Raw genomic sequence first — 6,000 nt, 5'->3', positions numbered from 1 at the left:
ACTTCCACCGGATAGGGAAGTCGAATTCCAGATAGATCTAGCTCCAGGTACAACACCCATTTCTATTCCTCCATATAGGATGAGACCTGCCGAACTCAAAGAACTCAAGGATCAACTGCAGGAATTATTGGATATCGGATTTATCCGGCCATCGGTATCACCTTGGGGTGCACCGATCTTGTTCGTGAAAAAGAAAGATGGGTCATTGCGTATGTGTATCGACTATAGGAAATTAAATGCGGTGACAATAAAGAACAAGTATCCTCTGCCAAGGATAGATGATCTATTTGATCAACTTCAAGGTGCAGCCTGTTTTTCTAAGTTGGATCTACGTTCTAGATATCATCAGCTAAAGATTCGGGAAGAAGATGTTGCCAAGATAGCGTTTCGTTCAAGATATGGTCATTATGAATTCCTAGTCATGCCTTTTGGGCTGACGAATGCACCAGCTGCATTCATGGATTTAATGAACAGAGTATTCAAACCATTCTTGGATAAGTTCGTAGTGGTGTTCGTGGATGACATCCTTATATATTCGGCCAGTAAGGAACAACACGCAGAACATTTGAGAATCATTTTGCAAATACTTAGAGATCAGAAGATATATGCTAAGTTCTCTAAGTGTGCGTTCTGGCTTGATCAAGTGTCATTTTTGGGACATATTATCAGTAAAGAGGGAGTGATGGTGGACCCAGCAAAAGTTGAAGCGGTAACCAACTGGCCTACACCCAAGAATGCCACAGAAATTCGAAGTTTTCTTGGGTTAGCTGGTTACTACAGACGCTTTGTAGAAGAATTTTCTATATTGACAGCTCCCATGACTAAGCTCACAAAGAAAGAAATGAAGTTCGAGTGGAATGAGAAGTGCGAGAAAAGCTTTCAAGAAATCAAGAAGCGATTGACCACTGCACCAGTGTTAGTTTTGCCTTCTGTCACTGGAGGTTTTACCGTTTATAGCGATGCATCACATAAAGAATTGGGTTGCGTTCTGATGCAACATGGCAGGGTTATCGCATATGCTTCAAGACAACTAAAGGTGCATGAGATAAATTATCTAACTCATGACCTAGAATTGGCTGCAGTAGTATTCGCACTCAAAATATGGCAACATTACTTATATGAAGAACAATTTGAGGTATTCACTGATCATCAAAGTTTAAAATATTTGTTCTCCCAAAAGGAACTGAATATGAGACAACAATGATGACTAGAATTATTAAAAGATTATGATTTTGAGCTGAAGTATCACCCAGGGAAAGCTAATGTAGTAGCCGACGCACTCAGTCGAAAAGCAGAATCAGTCACAAGACTATCCATATCAAGTTTGTTGGTGAGCATCGTAGAACAAAAAGCAGAAGTACAATGTCTTCCGGGTCGACTGATGTTTGTCCAGACAACCTTAGGGTCAGAAATTTGGGACAAAATCAAAGAAAAGCAACTCCTAGATCAAGAGTTAGAAAGAATCAGGTCAACAACAAACGATGGTGAAGATCCAAATTTCAAAGTAGACGACCAAGGTATGTTGAGATTTCGGGATCGGATATGTATTCCTAAGGATGAGGAACTTAGGAAACAATTGCTTGCAGAGGCACATCATTCAAAGTATTTCATTCACCTTGGAAGTACAAAGATGTACAGGGATTTGAAGAATAATTTCTGGTGGAATGGAATGAAGAGAGATATTGCTGAGTATGTTAGTAAGTGTCTAATATGTCAGCAGGTAAAGATTGAACATCAGAGGCCGGGTGGCCTATTGCAACCACTACCTATTCTTGTATGGAAGTGGGCAGATATAACGATGGATTTTGTTATAGGATTTCCTAAGACCCGAGAGGGAATGAATGCGATTTAGGTAATTGTTGATAGACTGACCAAGTCTGCACATTTTCTCGCATGCAAGACAACGTGTTCCTTTGAACAATTAGCTCGTCTTTTCATAAAAGAGATAGTGAGATTGCACGGAGTGCCAGACTCCATTGTTTCTGATAGAGATTCGAAATTTACCTTCAAGTTTTGGCAAAGCTTTCAAGAAGCAATGGGAACTCAGTTGAAAATGAGCACAACTTTCCACCCGTCGACGGATGGGCAGTCAGAAAGAACCATCCAAACGCTGGAGGATATGTTGAGAGCATGTACACTAGAGTATCGCAATTCATGGCACGATATTCTGCCGCTAATTGAATTTTCCTATAATAACAGCTTCCAAGCTAGTATTGGGATGGCTCCCTATGAAGCCTTATATGGGAGACGTTGTAGGACGCCGCTATGCTGGGACCAAGTTGGTGAAAGAAAAACCTTAGGACCGGAATTGGTTCAGCAAATGGAGGAGCAAATCAGATTCATTCGTGAAAGACTCCATGCAGCCCAAAGTCGTCAGAAAAGTTATGCAGATAAAAGGCGACGAGAATTGGAGTTCGAGATAGGTGATCATGTCTTTTTGAGGATATCACCATTTAAAGGGGTAATGAGGTTCGGGAAGAAAGGCAAATTAAGACCTAGATTTATCGAGCCGTTTGAAATTTTGAAAAGGATAGGATTTACAACCTATCAATTGGCACTACCTCCATCCCTTTCCAGAATACATAACGTATTTCATGTATCCATGTTAAGAAAGTACGTGCCAAATCCTTCACATATACTGGATACAGTGGAGTCGGTGTTAGACATCCAAGAAGCTTTAAGCATTCGGGAAGAACCAACTGAGGTAATTGAATTTAAGAAGCACAAGCTCAGAAACAAGGTTGTCCCAATGGTCCTAGTGAGATGGAAGCATCATAGTAAAGATGAAGCTACATGGGAGAATGAGGTAGATATGCACGCACAATTTCCCCAATTATTTTCGAGAAAGATTCAGGACGAATCTTTTTATTAGGAGGGTGGAATTGTAATGCTCCCCCCATCGTGGGGGGGTTACGGAAGGAGAAGGGGGTGACGCCTCTTCCTCTCCCACGAATCAGATCGTGGGAGAGGAAGTGGGCTGCCCCCATTTAATTCAGAAGGTGGGAGGGGTAACCGAGCAACCCCCATGGCTATAAAAGCCATGGGGGGGGCCTCCTCTCATTTCCCCATTCGATCACCAGAGGAGCAGAGAGGGAGCGTGTAGGGAGAATCAGGAAGAGGTGTTGTAGCCATCGCCGGTCGCCGTCAAGTGAGTCTCTCTCTCTCGTGGTTTGTCTGAATGCAGGGGGGGTCACCGGCAACCTCACAGTTGCAGGTGAGTTGTAGCAAAATAGGGACAGAGATAACCCTGTCCCTGCCTTGCGATAGAAGAGAACGACAGAGGGGATTCCCCTCTGTTGTTGCTCTTGTTCGTTGTCTAAACACGGGGGTCGCCGACAACCTCACAGTTGCCTGAGAGTTACAGCAAAACACGGACAGGGAGAACCCTGTCCCTGCATTTCAATAGAAGAAAGAGAGTAATCGAAGGAATTTCCCTCTGCTGCTGTCACCACTGAGAACGAAAATGGGGAAGGGAGGACCGCCTACTGCAAGGAGGCAGGAGGTCTGGCCGCTGCCCTTATCATCGCAGGCATCGAACCATCGGCAGAGGTTGCAACAGTTCGACAACAATGATGTTGTCGGAACTGTTGCAGAGAAAAAAAAATGATGAAGTGGATAGGTGCGTTGTGACAGCAGACCGTATTAATATATAACGGACCGAGTCGGGTCCGAAGTAGTTAGCAGACCGAGTCGGGTTTGTAATGGAGGACCATTTCGGACCAGACCGAAGGTGGACCCAATATGGGTCAGACCGACTAAGTATAGACCGAGACAAACCAGATGCGGGTGCGATTGATTTATCGAGTGCGATGGAAAAATCAAAGTAGCGAAGACTCGATTTTTCTATTACAAATTGGATTCGGGTTTGGATCTTAGTTTGGACCCAAAACTCAAGTTGGATTCAATTAGACGACCTGATTTAGATCCAGACAAACCCTTTTCAAGCAAGTTTGGATCAAGAATACCGAATCCATGATACAAATCATAGTTGAGTTGAGGACCTGAGTGGTCAAATGTTATTATGAGTGTGGATCTTAAAGTAACATGGAGTAAAGATGGCATAGAGGTCATTGAAAGAGCAAAAAAGACCATTTTGCCCTTTATATGCCTACAAAATATACAAGGCATAGCTAAGTGCCCGAAGTCAGATCTATGTGATTCTTGAATCCATGGATTCTACGGCTTGGGTAGAATCTATTAGTAGGGGAGTTATGAACAAAATGGAGTCAGAGTTTGACAATTTAGTTTAAGGGTGTTTTGGTAATTTTGATGATACGAGGTATTCGTTGTTTTCAGATCAAGGGTTGCAATTGGAATTTAAAGCGTTCCAAGTAAGTGAACATTTGCAAATTCCTCCTTAGTTGATTAAAACACATGCTAATTAGTTTAGGCATCTTTATATATGATTCCATGTGCTTCAAGTATGCTAGTTTTGTTTATTGTAAAAAGACGCTGTTTTGCATGCCTAGGAATCTATAAAGTTCAAGTGTGATGCTTAGACCTGATCATGTATAATTTCTGAGTTATGAAATAAAAGTGGCATGACATGATTGCATGTATGAGATTGATATGTTATGTGAAAATTGAGGGTAGAGTTCCAGAATCTCAGGGTAGGTATTACCTTGGGAAATGTCACGCTTATGCCTTAGGAGGGGCATTGTAAGTGTCGTGAATAAATCTATGGTGGGTTGCCATCCTTAACAGTTCAGACATGTAAACATGTGTTAAATGTAATTAGTGGATATGCATTGAGGATTGTATAACGCAATAAATTCAAGATGTGAATGTTGAGTAAAAATTGTCTATAGGATGACCACCCAGTGTGTGATGGGAACTCTACTAGGAGACATGGTCTAGGGTAATGTTGAGGTGTGTACCTCATGAGTAACCTGGAAATATCTCAGACGTTTCTAGGTGACCCTTAGGGGTTAAAACATTGCCCACTAGACACATGTAGGACGTAGCATGAACCACAAAACCTTGGGGGCAGGTATAGCTCCTTGAGACACCTTGGGGGCAGGTATAGCCTCCCTGGCTCTTTGGCTAGCTACCGTTTGAGTCTTCTTGCTCCCGACTTGCAACCGGAGAGCTGTTGCAGCACCTGTGTCCGTAGTCTGGGCCGGTTTGGACTACGTTGTTTGTGAGTGGTTCATAAGTCTGGCCAACATTGTAGACTCTGAGTTGTCTACATGGGTTGCTACGCCCGAGGAGGCTATGTTCGGAATAGCCAATTAGAGTAGAAGAGTTGTTTGAAAATGATAATAGAGATGCGGTAAAGGGGGTAAAACTCATAACTAACATGTGTGCATAAGTAGAAAACTAAAGTAAGACTAGGAGCTTAAAGCTCACTACAGTTGCAACGGTCGTGTCTATTTGTAAATGGAATCTTACTGGGTTGTAGACTCACCCCCCTTCTTTTGGTTGCAACTGTAGGTTCAGGGACTGCTGCCACCACTCTCAGGACTTAGTACAACTCAGCCATATCAGAAGTATGATTTTCCTTTACTTTTTACTCTGCTTTTGTCTTTGGATGATTATGATATTGTAAATGAATGTATGGACCTTCAAGTATTGAATAAAAGAAAAAAAAAAATTCTGGCACGATTTTGAGTTGTTTTTGAGATTATTGAGTAATTTTCCTCTGGGAACTAACGTCCATGAACCTGGGCTCGAGAGGCCCCGGATCGGGTTGTTACAAGACAACATTCAGCACTCTGTAGTTCCTCTCTGGTTATGTCTCTACAATGAAGACATTGTCCCCATTGAAGGAGAAGCAAATGCGGCATTTGGGTCAGATACTAGAGGTGATCCGGGCGAAGATTCGTTATGATCCTGCTTATAGGGCCATAAATTCACTCAGCAAGTTTCCTTTTCTTGCAATCCTTTGAAGCTAATTTTTTGTCACAACAATTAACAATAATGGTTATTTCAATTATGTCTTTAATTAATTATTTTTTGAAAGTCCATTTTTGTTATCTCCATCAATAATGGCCCACCATT

The sequence above is a fragment of the Nuphar pumila genome, chromosome 9 (assembly GCF_984573655.1).
Source record: "Nuphar pumila chromosome 9, dmNupPumi1.hap1.1, whole genome shotgun sequence".
Lineage (NCBI taxonomy): Eukaryota > Viridiplantae > Streptophyta > Magnoliopsida > Nymphaeales > Nymphaeaceae > Nuphar > Nuphar pumila.
Note: the sequence above shows the minus strand (reverse complement) of the source record.